This window comes from Arvicola amphibius, chromosome 14 (genome assembly GCF_903992535.2).
Source record: "Arvicola amphibius chromosome 14, mArvAmp1.2, whole genome shotgun sequence".
NCBI lineage: Eukaryota > Metazoa > Chordata > Mammalia > Rodentia > Cricetidae > Arvicola > Arvicola amphibius.
This window is the reverse complement of record NC_052060.1, coordinates 8,767,278-8,782,227: the sequence shown is the minus strand read 5'-3', so window position 1 is coordinate 8,782,227 and position 14,950 is coordinate 8,767,278. Positions and strand designations below refer to the sequence as shown.

Here is a 14,950-nt window from a genome sequence, read left to right as displayed (position 1 = left end):
GACAGTATAACATGTCCGTGACTCTTCTGTCTACAAGGACATTACCACTCCACTAGAAAGCCAGCATCCAAAGATGAACACAGGAAATATATCACATCTACCCTTTGCCAAGCCCTTGGGTGACATAGTTTCATGTCTACAGATTTATCAGAATTCATTCAGCAGCCTTTTTTAATATTTCAGTTTTCAGTTGGCAAACTAAACAATTTTGGAGACAGGCAGTGACTTCTGATTTTCTACCACAGAACAATTTCTCTCTCTGGCCCAAGTAAATTTGTCCATAGGCTGTAAGCACTCCTTTCAAAGCCTTGCCAATAGCTTGTGGGAAAACGCAGAGATGCTGAACAAAACTATTCAAAACAAAACAAAAATGTTAGCTTCCCCCATTCAACAAACCCCTTCCCCATCAACTGTACAAGACGTGAAAGGAAGTAGGCTGGGTGAGACGTGAACTTCTGCGAGAGATAACGGCGGCCTCGGCAGACCCTGGGAAAGCGCTTCACACGTCTGGGGGTGGGGGTGCCTCTGGGTGAGCAGAGGTGGAAGTTTAAATCCGGAAGAGCAAACAGTTTGCAAAGCTCAGCCTTGCCATTGAGCCTGCTAACACTGCTAACACTGTGCTCCCAGTCCTGCTTGGTTTCTGTGGACTCCCACAATTCTCTGGGGCTAAGACCCAGCTCGTCACTTGACGGCAAGGCCATGCATGAGAGACCATGGTTGGTGGGGCAGTGAGAGGCCAGGAAGAAATGTACAAACCAGGAGAGACCTGAGGAGACCAGAGCTCAGGGTCTAATTGACATACAGTCAAGCAGCCTTGATAGTTACCCTTTGGCCTCTAGTTTCCGTCTTGGTAAAAGGGAGAGCTCGGGTTAAATTCCACGGACTGCTCATTGCAGTCCTAACGGTCCATGTGTCTGTGATTCTAAATCATCAGGTATCTCGATACCGAGCCAAATCTTGGAAGAAGCCCAGGTTCATCTTAGGTACCCAACCTCGTTTGCTCTGGAGATGTGTAAAGGATGTTTCCAGGCTATTATTCCAGATACGGACACAGGATTAAGTCCATGAGGATACAGGCAGGAGGAGAACACAAATGAGCCAAGACCTGCTGCCATGTGTCAATCAGAGGTCAGTAGAGAAAACTCAGGCAGTCAGCCAACCACTCTGACCCTCCCTCACCCTGTGGCGTGTGTACCAGGTGTGTTCAAGCTGACAGTAACACGTGGCCCACTTAACTTTCATTAAGTTGCCCAATCTGGTTTTGAACTTCTTCTGTAGCCTAGGCAGGAAACCTTGTCTGAGGGCACAAAAACTGATCTGTTGTTTGCTTGTCTGAGTAATGACGTACCCCAGGGACTTCCATGCGCTAGGCAAGGGCTCTACCTCCAAGCACTGAACTTTACCATGCTCCAACACCACCACCCCGGCCTTTTTTCTTTAAAGAAAAACTCTTTAGTTTGAGATGAGATTTCCTTAAATTGCCCAATGTGGCCTTGAGTTTATTTTGTAGCTCAGGTAGATCTCAAACTTGTGATCCCCCTGACTCAGCCTTCTAAGTGGCCAGAATTACCAACCTGTGCCACTAGGCCCCACCTAGTTTGGTCATCTGTTGCCTTATATGTGGATTTGGTTAGCCAGCTCTTTGTTTCAAATGCCCACTGGGTTTGGTATTGTTCTGTGAAGTAGATATACTACTGACTGGGATATGGCATCTGCACTAAAAGCCCCAAGCCTAGTGGTATCTTCAGCATTTTGCTCAGACTTCTCTGAGGGACGATACATGGTGTCACCAGTGAGCACCCCGTAAGACCAGCCCGATACCTAGTTAGAATGAGAAACCCTGTCTTGGTTTGAAATCACTGCCCTATCTTTGGTCTGGGTTGTGGGGACCGAGCAGTTCACACTGTTGGGGACTGTAAAGACATCAGTACCTAGCCGTGAGCATAGACTGGAACTCAAGAGCCATGTGTCTGTGTCTGTTCACCCGGTGTGAACACAAGGGGCTGTGGGAACCCTCATACACCTCCAGGTCCAGCTTATTGACTGTGGGTTACCATTGGCCTGACCATGGTGGTTGATGGGCAGGTGGATCCAGTCAGGTAAAGACCACGAATGTTAATGGCAAACAGATAAAGGTTATAATAAGAATGACTATGTGCCGGGCAGTTGTCTGAGTACTTGACACACACTGGTCCACTGAGCCCTTTTAAGACCTTGGGAGGTAAATATTCACAGCCCTACTTCATGTAACAGGAAGCTGGGAGGAGAAACCTTGGCCACGGGCACACAGATGGTCAGTGGTATAGCTGGGATCTGAGTAACCTCACAATGAACAACATGGCAATGCGATAATTGCTGTAGCAAGGCAAGATCAGAATCTGTAGGAACAGAGGAAGGAACAAGTCAGGAAGCTCCAGGACAGGCCCCGCAGAGAAGATGACATCATGGTGTGCCTTGAAGGACAAGGACAAACTGCTGAGGCAGAAATGGGGGAGCAACAGCTAAGCTCTGGGGATAGCATGAGCAAAAGCCTGAAGACTGGAGAGTATTTCTGCACAGATGGACCAACAGGTATATGGGAGCGTGACTCACAGAGAAAGGAGAGTTAGGGGCACATTGTTAAGAGCTTTGTGAGTCATAAACCTCCTTGCTGGCATGGGGGGGGGCAAATAAGAGGTTGGGACAAGACCTTCCTGCACTCTCTAGGGATGTCCAGGACGAGTTCTCTGTTGGCCTATCCTGGATCACGCCCAGTATACCATGACTTCAGCTTCACTGCAAGAGCTTGGGGCTGGACAACTCCGTTTCTCCCTACTTGGACAGCACGATTCTTGAGTTCCATGTGGAAGGTGGATAAAGTTTGGCAAGCTGTCTCTAAAGTGTCGAGATTGTCATTTGAATTTCAAGAAGCTCAGGACTGTGCCTTCTTCCCTGTATTTCTCCCCTGGTGGGAACACTTGTCAAGACTGGAGAGGGAGTGTCAGTGTCGGTGGACTTAGTCCCAGATTTCTCCCACAATCCCTTCTACTGCTATCAGCTGTGTGACTAACTGAGATTGGGTTGGGAGGTCTGACTGAGGCTGGCGTACACAGGATCCCTGGCTGTGACCATACAGTAAAAGAGCTGAGAAAGAAATTCCTCAATGTGAAAACTGTACCCCTCCTCAGCGAAGTGGATGACCCATGACATCTGTAGCCTCCTGAAAGACTTCCTTCGAAACCTCAGAGAACCCCTTCTGACCTTTTCACTAAGTAGTGGAGGCAGCAGAAATAACAGACGAAGACAGCAGCATAGAGGCCACGTACAGGGCTGGCAACGAACTGCCCTGGGCCAAGAGGGACACACTGGCCTTCCTCACGGTTCCCTTGCAGTGCGTGGCTCAGAGTCTGAACACTAAGATGGATATTGACAACCCAGCTCAAGTCTTTGGCCCTACAATAGTTGCCCCTGCTGTGCCTAATCCAGACCCAGCGACAGTGTTCCAGTTGAAATCAAGTGTCAACTCAAGATAGTGGAGCCTCTGCTTTCTCTGCCCCTGGAATCCTAGAATCAGTTCATGATGGCGGAATAAGAGCATCTGCACCCAGCAGGACGATGGGAGCTCAACTTCATGGATACGAGGTTGAGGTGAGCTGATGGGGGGGAGGGGAGGGAGGGGAGGGGGCGTGACCGCTCCTGAATTCCAACTTGTCTCGTACCCTGTCACCGTGATTGTATAACCTTTCCAAGAGCACTAACAGGTTTGGAGACAAAAGGAAGTCTGCCACCAACTTAGGTCAACAAGGCAAATTTTCCCTGCTTCATACCTCAAGTAAAGCCATTTCTGCCTAGAGTCCCCGGGGTTTATTAACTGCAGGAAACACACCTGTTTGCTCTGGGACACAAAATCCACTGACACTCCCTCTCCAGCCTGGAGTGTCCCCACCAGGGGAGAAATTTAGGGAAGAGGACATCAGTCTGATCTTCTTGAAAGGCCAAACGACATTTTTGACATTTTGGAAACAGCTTGCCAAATTTATCTGCCTTCCATATAGAACATAAGATTCAGGGTTAATAACAGTCTTTGAAGGAAATCATACAGGCACATGCCTCTGTTATTCTGAGGTGAATTGTCTGTCTCAGTTTTGGGCTTCGGTAGTCTGCCGTTCAGAGTGGAGTCACTATCGACAGCTTATAAAGAACCTGATTTCCTTCAACTCCTGGTCCAAGATAGCAAGGTCTCGATCGCAGGCAAAGCTTCAATGGCCTGCCGTCACTGTGAACAGCCACTGTGGTTTGTGCAGCGATCGATTCTTTTACCTGGTCTACCCTAGAGCCACGGAACAGGTTTTCTTCGCAGGCCCAGGAGGGCCATCAATGAACTGTCAGTTGTTGGAATGCCTCGTTTCTCACCTCTTCATTTTGACATTCTTCACCAAAGAAATGCCCTAGTCCCAAGACTCATCAGTCTTGTCAAAGCTGGTATCTGATAAAATGAAGCCGAATTCACCAATGGCTGACAGTCTATTGTTCCCAGAATTGCCACTGGATGTTTGGCCTTGGTTGAAAAAAAAAAGCCAGAGCTAAATTTTGTTCCCCTCTTGGCTGAAAGCTGCCAGATGTGTCGTCCATGAGGCTGTCTCAAATCAGCAGAATCTGCTGTCCCAGCTTTGCGCATCCGCCTCCGCTCGCTGCCTCCATTCGGTCTCTGCGTCCATCCACTTGTTTCCATGCATGCTTCAGCTGCACATCCGGAGCGCTCCACCGGTTCCTGCTTTCATCAACTGAAATGCAATTTCATCACTTGAATTTCTCCAGCTCCTGGGTGGTTCTTGAACGCTTCCTCTGGGTAGCCTTAAAGTCCTCACCACCCAGACGAATCCAGAGCTTTCATTACCTCCACTGACAATCTGCAACAGCTCACAAGCCACTCAGCATCCACATTGTCACCATGGACGTATACTCTTTTCGAGGCTCCTGGTCCCGAGCACCCACAGTGCTCACCCTCTCACGGCTGTACCCCATGATGGCTGCTGTCTGCCAGCTGCACGCCTCACTATTGGCAAAGTCAAAAGTTTGGTTTTCTTACAATCTCTCGAAAGATGTTCTGGCTGGGTTTTATTGGTTGGTTAGTTGGTTGTTTGGTTGATTGGCTGGTTGGTTGGTTGGTTGGTTGGTTTTATCAACTTGACTCAAGCTAGAGGTCTTTGGGAAGAGGGAATGTTAATGAAGGAATCGCATCCACAAGCTTGGCTTATAGACAAGTCTTTGGGAGCATTTTCTTGATTAATGTCTGGTAATGGGAGGGCCCATGGTTGGTGGTGCCACCCCTGAGCAGGTGGTCCTGGCTTGTACAAGAAAGCAGGATTAGCAAACCATGGGAGCAAGCCAGTCAGCAGCATCCCCGACAGCCTCTGCTTCAGTTCCTGCCTCTAGGTTCCCGCCATGATTGTTCCCTGACTTCCCTTCACGATGGACTGTGACCAGGACGCGTAAGTCAAATAAACCCTTTCCTCCCCAAGTTGATCTTGGCCATGATGTTATATCACAGCAATAGAAACGTAGTTAAGACAAGAGATCCTAAGAGGAAGACTTTGGTTAGAAGCTCCTGTGGGCTTGCAGCGGGAAGACAGAAAAATGATGCAACTTGACTTGTCCGAGACAGGGCTCTTTAGTTTCTCCTGTCCATTCTCTTTCTCACGCAGAAACACCCGAGGCCTTACCAAGTATTAAGCTGCGACTCTACATCCAAAGTTCCCTAGCTTATAAATAGAAAGTCTACAGGACACCTTAGGGTGTCGACTGCTGTAAAGGGGAGCCACTTCAGAAACAGGATTGAATTCCCTGAGCCTTCAGACAAAGCGTGCAATTAAGAGCTGAGGACCGAAATGCAAGCTGAGTCCTTAGGTGCCTGTATGACCATGGGCAAGTTCCTTAGTTTCAAGTTTTAATGTCTATATTTGTAAGAACGGTGCCCTTTTGGTTTGGGGAGGAGAGGGATTCTTCTGCCTATGACAGATCTGTGACAATGCGGAATTAACTAATGTATTCTAAACCACCAGGAGCCAAGTAAGTGAGGTGACCGTCCAACCGGTTGTTGTTCTCCACACCTCGGGAGACCATTCAGGCTTCTTAGTGGCATACCAACAATCAGAAACAACCCAGAGCAGAGCCACGCCACATCTGGGGAAGGATAAGCAAAGAACAGGAAGTAACTTGCCAGCTGTTCCACAGGTCAGGGTGGGGCTGGGGGCTGGTGTCCTAGGGTGTCTCTATACCTTCAGGTGCCTCCTGCCTCCAGGCTCCACTCTCAGATAAGTAGTGTCTAGGGTCACCCATAGATGACCTAGGGACCAGAGGACAGGGGTGGACTTTAAAGACAAGGCCTTAAAAAATGCTGGTGTTTTAATGTGGTTAAAATGAGGCAGGAAGATGATGATTTTTTTAAAACTTAGATCTTTCTAGTTTGGCCAATGGAGACAACAAGGAAATTGGCCTGACAGGGAAGAGGTCTGCAGGTAGCTGGGGGAGAAGCAGGGCAGAGGGGATGTCCTGAGGGGATAACATGAATTAATTAGATAATTTGATTTATTCTGAGCTGCTCCAAAGGATGGTACCAGGATCTGAATGAGCAGACACCCAGCTATTCTCCAGCACCACTTGAAGTACCCCAAGAGGATTCCGGCATTCAGTCTCCCGCAGCTACCATAAAGCCATTAGTATTATTATCATGTTTGACAGATGGGGAAACTGAGGCACTGTGGCTAAACAGCTTGTCTCGGGCACCAGGCAAGTAAGTGATAGAGCCAGGTGCCAGGCCCAAGCGTGCTGGTTACAGGGCCCCGTGTAGATAGAAATCTGGGCCCGAGATGAGGAAAGACTAGAAAGCAGTTTATCAATTCACAAGAGGAGGCTGTTTTATGAAGCACTTAACCCGAGTCTGAGGGGCCACTTTCGGGGGGTGTTGACTTAGTAAATGTTCCTTGGCAGCAAGTTCAGAAGCCAAGGCTGACTAAGCTGAAAAGGGAAGATGAGAGTGGGAGGAGGGGGAGGAGCAAGAAGGTGGGGAAGTTTGTGAAAAGAGGGGTACAGATTTTTAAAAAAATAGCCGAAACTCCAGATTGAGGAAGGAAGAAGGACTGCCCCCGATCAGCGAGCAGAGAGACCAACAGACCATTTCTGTAGGACCAAATGAATCCGTTCAGACAGGCTCAGGAGCCAAGTTCCAAGGGGAGAACATTCCCTTGGCCCAGCCCTGGGAAACTGTGACAATAAAAACCACTGATATTTACGGCATGTATATTCTCCACCAGGCACAGTTGAAGTGCTGCAAGCATGGGCTTTCTTCTCAAAGCACCCCTACAAGGCTGATGCTGGGAGAATTAGCACAGAAGCAGAGAGTCTGGACCATCTGCCCAAACTCACCCCACTGTCCAGCCACGGAGCTGGAATTCAAGGCAAAGCTACGTGGTATTGCAGGGAGTAATAGTCTAATATCAAAAGGGAAGGCACCCAGGATGGCGTGTTGGAATGGATGAAGGAATGCTAAAGAGATAGAATGCATGGATGGTCCCTCAAGGCTTGGTCTCCTGAGGGGGCTTCTCAGGCAAGAATTATACATTCAGGTTTTCAGCATTACCTGAGAGAGAGAGAGAGAGAGAGAGAGAGAGAGAGAGAGAGAGAGAGAGAGAGAGAGAGAGAGAGCTGGATGAAGCTAGATGAAAGAGAAAAAAAAAAACACCTGCAAAAGAATGACTCGAAGTCAAGCATGGCATCACACACCTGTCCTCCCTGCTCTTGAGAGGCCCGATGGAAGGATCCCAAGTCTGAAAGCTGTATAGGCTGGAGCTCCAGACCACATGGAGACATTCCTTTCTTTTCTTTTTCTAAAACAATAAAAAGCATCACTGGCAGGACAACAGAGAACCCAAATACTAAAAGTAGTTTGAGAGACTGCAAGTAATTGAACAAAGGCAGAAAGGTCGTTTTTCCCAATGGTACCTGGTGGGAAGGAAGCTGGAGGCTCTGCTAGACCCCATCACAGTTCAGGGCGAGTTTGTGGTGGGAAGGGGAAACTGAATCTTGCCTCAGACTGCCAATGAGACCTGTGTCATCTTCTGAAAATTAGTTGACATTTCTGAGTCGCAGCATCCTTGTCTAGTTTTAACGATGCCTATGCCCAGGGAGTGTTGAGCAGATAAAAGAGTGGGCATGAGATGGTAAGCCCTGTACAAGTACATATTACACGTTGAGTACTTAACTGTCAGCTCCCACAAGCCCAGCATGGTCTAGGGACAAGCAGAGCCCTCTCAGTGCCGGGAGCCTGGAAAAGCCCCTGTTGGGTGTATGTGTGTGTGGGGGGGAGGGAGAATAACCAGAATCCCCAGGATAGCAGGAATCTTGACACTGCCTAAGAGGTCAGAAAAGAGCATTGCCAGCAGATGAAGGCCCTGAGCAGACAATGAGCAGGTGAGGAACGGAAAAGCATCCCGGAGCCTGAGAGTCTGGGGAATGGAATGTCAGAAATGAATCTCTGGAAAAACATTCCTCCTAAAATATAATTGTAAGAATTCCTTTTTGTACAGCTCTCAGAACAACCCTTTGAAGTCTCGGAGGAAGGCGTGGACAGGGCTCTGGGAAGGCAGTTGGGAGCCTGGGTTCTGGCTGCTGGCCTCTAGCTGATACCCATGAGGTGCTGGAGCAAGGCACTGAAAATTTCAAGGTCTCAACCTCTTTGTCTAGAAGAAGGAGAGTTACCAATCCACCTCTAAATACTGGAGGAGAGAACGAATAAGCGAGATGTGTGTTAAGCACCCAGTGAAGGGTGTGCACTGACAAAATGGGGACTTTCCTCCCTTCCACCTCTGATATGCAATGGCGACAGAGCAGTCAGGGAGTTGGGACAGGTGGATGGTTTTGAATTCCTCCATTCCCAGAATGCCTTCCGTGTTTCCAGAGGTCTGGAATGTCCCTTTCATTTCGCCCCATTCTACCTTGATCAAATCCTTATCTAGCAAAAATCTTTTATCCTGCAAGACAGAGTTGAAATATCAGGACCTCAAGGAATTGCTTCCGGGCATCCGTTCAGTGTGGGACTTGCTCTTCAATTTTGAGTTGATTTCCCTCTTGCTTTGGGTTGTAATTAGCTCACCTTGGCTTTTTATTCCACCTAGGCTATTATCACACAATTCTTTCTAGAACTTTACTGTTTTGTGGGGAACGGGAAGTATCCTGACACCTGAACTCACGTCTCCACAGAGGGCAACACCTACTTCCATCTGTGGGGTCATAGGGCAGGAGGGGAAGATTGTCTAGTTGGGGATGCTGGGAGCAAGACTGGACACAGGGACACTATATGCATTAGGCACAGTAGCCAGAGTCCCCGATGCTTGCTTTATACAGCGCACAGAAAATGCTTCAGTTTATCTAAAAATCTATAGAAAAGATCCTTTAAATCAAAGAAAATGTTTTAAATATAGTATTAATAACATTCACCTAATTCACATGACTTTATGGAAGAAGGGGCCCATGAAACAACAGTAGCCGTGACCCGCAAAGACACAAGGCAAGTGAGGTTCAGTCTGGTCCCTGCTCCATTGCCCTGGGAGCTGCCTGTGAGTAGGAAGCAAGCTCTGCCTTACTCAGCATCGGGCAAGAGTACGTTCATATGCAGCATCACAAGGGGGCTGAGAAGAAGAAAGCCCAATGTTGCTGCATGTCCTAGGCCAGGCCTTTGAACTTCGTCCCATCGGTAAGCGAGGTAATATAACATACTGACCTCCTTCTGCCTGGCTGCTTTGCCTGTCCTTCTTACTTCTTCCTAACTTGGGCAGGGAATGGGAATGCCATTTATTGGGCCCATGAAATCACCGTGTTGATCCTCTAATGATCCTTGCTGGTTAGGTCTGATCTTTATTTGACAGAAAAAAGACATTGACGAACAGGAAGTTTAAAGAACTCTGGGTTGACCCCACTTTTGGAGTCCAGGTGGATCTCCTTTTCCATATTGCCCTGGACAGTAAAGGCTCAGTCAATGTGTGTTGAGATAAACCAAAGCTGCAAGAAAGCATTGGCAGCCAGCACAACACTCAGGAAAATTTCCCGAAATTTTTGACCTAGCAATTATAAACTTCAGAAGGGTGATCCGACGTTTGTTATTCCTATAATAGGCTGTTTATAAAGCTCTGAATCCATTTTCCTCCCTTGAAGAATTGCCGTCAGTTGGAATATATTTTTACATGATCTTTTGCTATCTTTGTAGGAACAGATTAGGGCGGCGGGGAGTCCTTTATCTACCAAAGTACTTAGAATAAAAATAAAATGTTTGACTTTCATGGAGACAGACTGAAATATGAGTAATCATATACTTTTTGAAGCTCGTGTCTATCCCAGAAGGCCGAGACTCAAGACTGACCCTTTCTGCTGTCTCTGGCCTGCAAATCTCCCCCCTAAGACGTGGAAAGTAGAGATGTTTTGGGATGGACCTGATGAATGGATGTGTTTGTTCCATTATTCAGAAAGGATTCTGTTTCCTCTCACACAAAGGCCCAGTAGATCACCGGCCATGTTTAGAGTCTTCAACTATTTGCCAGAAGAAATGTCTTGGAAGGAAAAAACTCTCTCACTCTCCTTGCCAGATGGTGTTCCAGGATTGCTGGGCAAGAGGAATTAAATGATCTGAGGGGAAAATGGCCATTCTCCATATTGAATCTTTATGTCTTTCTATACTGCCCTCAATGAATGTTAAGCCTTGAATCTACCATATACCCATAGCACCTCCATAGCTAGGACTCACAGGTTAGGTAAGCAGGCTCACATTTCTAGGCTAGACCAACATTCCCAAAATATTCTAGATGCAGTTTCATGGACAGAGACAGATGAACCAGCTAGGCAGCTTTGACTGCCATCCACCTTGCCTTCTTGTTGGTTAGCCATGTTCCCCGCATGGAATTCACTCTTCTTTCTTTCCAATGACAGTGGAAGATTCCTACGGGCAAGGACCATGTCTGTCAAGGTCACAAACTTGAGCACTCGTGTAAGATAGACCTGGATTTCTTAATTCTATAGACCTGAATTTTATTCAAGTCTCTCAACTGTAAAATGGAGGCGATAATTTCATAAAACTGCCGTGAAAATTCAATGAGCTCATATTTAAGGCATTTAGCTTGGGCCCTGGCACACTGTCAGTACAGGGGTGGTAATTTGAATGCGAAATGTCCCCCACAAGCTCAGATAGTTGAGCATTTGCTCCCTTGTTGGTGGTGCTGTTTGGGGAGGTGGGAAGTAAGGAACTCAGTGGGGAGTGAGCTTTGAGAGTTCCAGTGCTGTGGAACAATCCTTCTGCACACTGTGGATAGTGTTGTGCCCATTGTTAATAAAAAACTGATTGGCCAATGGCTGGGCAGGGGAGAAGGGTGGAGCTAGAGGATATGCCACTAGACGCAGAGTGAGCACGACAGGAAATACGTACATGAGGTAATCAAAGCCTCAGGGCAGCACACAGATTAATAGAAATTGGTTCATTTAAATTATAAGAGCTAGCTAAAAATGGGCGTAAGCATTTGTAATTAAGAATAAGTCTCTGTGTGGTTATTTGGGGAGTGGCTGGCAGGACGGAACTGATTAGCAGTCTACATAGAAAACTCCGCCTACATTCCCTGTTTGCTCTCTGCTCCCTTTGCGTGGATGAGGTGTGATCTCTCAGCTTTCTGCCCCTGCTGTCACCATGATGGGCTCTGTTGTTATAGCAACAGAAAGCAAACTGGAACACTTGGTAAATATCATCTGCTACTGTGATTATAGTACACGCTAGATGAGTATTTTCATAATTTTCTTTTTCTCAAGTGAGTGAACACAAGTAAACATAAAGCCTGGAGCTGACCTTATTAAGAATTCTGAGAAATGTGAAAAGGCCACTTCCATCCCGTTTCCTGTTTCCTCGGTGGGATTTGCTTTCCAACCCGAGCAAATGAAGACGTCTCTGAGGTGAGGGAACTCCTCCTTCTTTCCTTTATGAGGGCTTGTGCTGACACCCAGTCGACCCTTTGACTGCAGGGTGCTAACCTCTGGTTCTGCTAAGGATGGAGTTCTCGCTATTTCCCAACATACATGCGGGGCCCGGATGAAGTGCTTTCTGGAATTGGCTACCCTGTGAACAGTGTGACCACGTGGTGTCCATGGCAGTCCCCAGCGTAATTACTCCTGCCACATCAGTACTGTCATTTGTCACGTTATTCTGCTTGCAGTTCAAGTCAAGCATATCTCAGAAAAACCTAACTGCGATCTGAGACGGTGTGGCCCGTGCGCTGCACAATCAGTCCCCACCTTCCTGTGACGGAGCGGAAAGCAGAGATTTCCCTGGCAGTCCCAAGCGGGAAGAGACATGAGAAAGCTGCTCCCGCAGCGGCACCTACCTTCCAGCACCCACTGGAAACCACCGGCCCAGGGAGCTCCAGGCCTCCAGAAGCATCGTGGGCCCACTAAGCATCGTGCATCGGCAGTTAGTTCTCGCTTTCTCCAGGATAGATGGTTGCATGGTTTCTACTTTCATCAATTTTTTTTAAAGAGTCTAATTTGCAATTTTAAGTAAAATGGCACGCTTCCTTCATATACTCTCATTCTGAAAAAGGCTCTGTCTCTGCTTTAACTGCCCAGAATCTGATTAATGAGCACATTTTTTTTTCTATTAAAAAAAAGAATTCTGAGAAAAATGCAAGCAATGGACATGAGTTATGAAAGAAGATATAAGTTGTTTTGGTGGTAGATTAGTGCATAAAATATATTCAATACTAAAAGTATTACATTTAATGTGAAACTCCACAGCTTTATATCAAATACCAATTCTAGCTATATGAGGCAGTCTGAATGTCATTGGCCCCATAATCTCATAGGGAGTAACACAATTAGGAGGTGTAGCTGTGTTTAGTGGGTGTGGCCTTGTTGGAGGAAGTGTGCCACTGTGGGGGCGGGCTTTGAGGTTTCCTACACTCAGGATGCTGCCCAGTGACTCAGTCGACTTCCTGTTGCCTGCAAGATATAGGACTCTCAGCTGCTTTAGCACCACATCTGCCTGCATGTTGCTATGCTCCCCACCATGATGAACCTCTGAAACTGCAAGCAAGCCACCCCAATTAAATGTTTTCCTTTATAAGAGTTGCTGTGGTCATGGCGTCTCTTCACAACAATAGGACCCCTAGCTAAGGCACTATATATAAATTTATAAAGTTACATAGATTTAGGATCTGGTTAATTTCGGTATGTGGTGTTTTATTCATTTGCAAGGTTTTCAATAATAAACTGTATAAAAAAAATTTTTAAATTCTCAGATCTAGACATGGTAGGTGGCACGCGGTTGTAGCCCCCAACCCTTGGGACTCTGAGGCAAGCTCATGAATAAAAAAAGAGAGGAAAGAAGGAGAAAAGAAGAGAGGGAAGAAGAGGAGGAGGAAGAGGAAAAGTTCTAAGTAGGATATTGCTTGACTGGCTGGCTTCTGGGGTATGGTAGAAGGGAACAGAACCCTCACTGGAAGCTCTAAGGGATGAACAGGTAGTTCCCAAAAACCCTTGCTTCGCCCAGAACAGTGGGAACTGAGCAAAGTTGTGACCCTTTGTTCTCAAGGAGAAAATGGCTCAGAGCACAGGAGACAAAACCACCACCATGGAGGAAGTGTCCCCAGGTCCCTCACCTGCCCCAGACGTGCTGTCTGGAGACTATCAGCAGAAAGTCCGCTCCCACTTCCCCTGCTATTGTTCAACACGCACACTCTCCCGATAACCCAGCTCCGAGAGCCACGGCCCAGATGCCCTACACTACCACGGGCAGGAGTGTGGTCTGTGAGGGTCTTGCTGTCAAAAGAGTCCTGGGAAGAACAGACCAAAAAGAAGCAGTCTGAGGTCTGAGGTCACCGCAGCCTGCAGCAAGTCCAGACGCTGGAGGCAAAGGCAACAGGCTCTGAAGGCAGGGGGCTTGGCTACTGACTGTCCTCAGAAAACCAGCTGTCCCAGCTCTGGACGCTTTTGAGACTCTCTCAGTTGTGGTCAGTTTAGGAAGACAGCCAAGAAGTGCTGGAATGAAATCACTGGGCAAAATACCTAAAACATTGCATTTTAAAACATGGGGCAGAGGTTCATTGCCCTAAGAGACTGTTGGTGTTCTCAGACATTTTGCCATTTTTTTCCTTTAAAAATTATATCCTCCCAGAGTTGTTACACAGAAAATCCCTCTCTCAAAAAATTGTATCCTTATGCCAATATCTAAGTCTGTGTACTTAATATAGCCATATAGTCTCTCTCTCTTAATATAGTCATATTGTCTCTCACACACACACCCGTGGGTCTGTGTGTGTGAAACTTCACAGTTTTTATAGCAAATATCAATTCTAGCAATATGTAGTAGTTTGAATGTAATTGGCTCCCACAATCTCATAGGGAGTGATACTATTAGGATCTGCTAGGGTTAAACCCAGAAGCTTGTGTATTTGAGGATCTACTACTTAGCTGCATTCCCTGACCTCTTAATATACTCATTTGTTTGTTTGTTTAGACAATTCGCTCTATGTCCCATGCCAGCTTTGAACCCATACTCTCATCTCAGGCTCGCAAGTGCTAGCAACACCAACAGGCACCACCATGTCCTGCCTCAACATTCTCTTCCTTATGCCACCAATAGGTTTTATTTCCCCTGACTTTGTAAATAATATTCAGTATAAAATGAAAAAATACAACCATATATATGGATATAAATATATGTGTGTGTTTGTGTGTGTGTGTGTGTGTGTGTAAATTCAACCATACATGTGCCTCAGACTTGGCTATGGATCTCAGTGGTAAAGTACTTGTCTAGCATGTAGAAGGTTCTGGGTGCTCAACCTTCAGTACCATAAAACAAAACCAAAAACCACAAGAAAGAAAGAAGAAAGTAAAAAATTACCTGAAAGGACCCTACCCTGAAATAATGGCTATTTATAGTCCA

General features: G+C 46.8%; 2 pseudogenes; one reads left to right on the top strand and one right to left on the bottom strand.

Moving 5' to 3' along the window:
- Window positions 1–2,760: 2,760 nt before the first annotated feature.
- LOC119801227 lies at window positions 2,761–3,815 on the top strand (annotated as a pseudogene).
- A 35-nt stretch (window positions 3,816–3,850) lies between these two features.
- LOC119801225 lies at window positions 3,851–5,004 on the bottom strand (annotated as a pseudogene).
- Between the last annotated feature and the right edge of the window lie 9,946 nt (window positions 5,005–14,950).